We start from the raw sequence: 324 nt of genomic DNA, 5'->3' as shown, positions 1-324 counted from the left end.
TAGGGTCCTTTGTTCAATTAATCGCGTACAGTTTTGTTCCGATACAAAATAAGGTTTACATAATAATTACCAGACAATTTAAATGATTGTTTTACCTCTGTCAAAAGTGGTTCCCTAACTGTCAGATACAAATCTTGACCCAATCAAGCTAATTATATCTGCAGTATATGGGAGGGTTAGTTCCCTTCTATGCAGGTTAATTAGATTGAGACATGCTAATAGTTGGGCTGCAGACTGATATAGGATGAATGTCCACGTTCATTTCGGGAGCGACCTCGGGGCAAAAACCCACCTCGGGAATCAACTACCTGAGCGGAATAGTGA

This window comes from Penaeus monodon, chromosome 32 (genome assembly GCF_015228065.2).
Source record: "Penaeus monodon isolate SGIC_2016 chromosome 32, NSTDA_Pmon_1, whole genome shotgun sequence".
NCBI lineage: Eukaryota > Metazoa > Arthropoda > Malacostraca > Decapoda > Penaeidae > Penaeus > Penaeus monodon.
Note: the sequence above shows the minus strand (reverse complement) of the source record.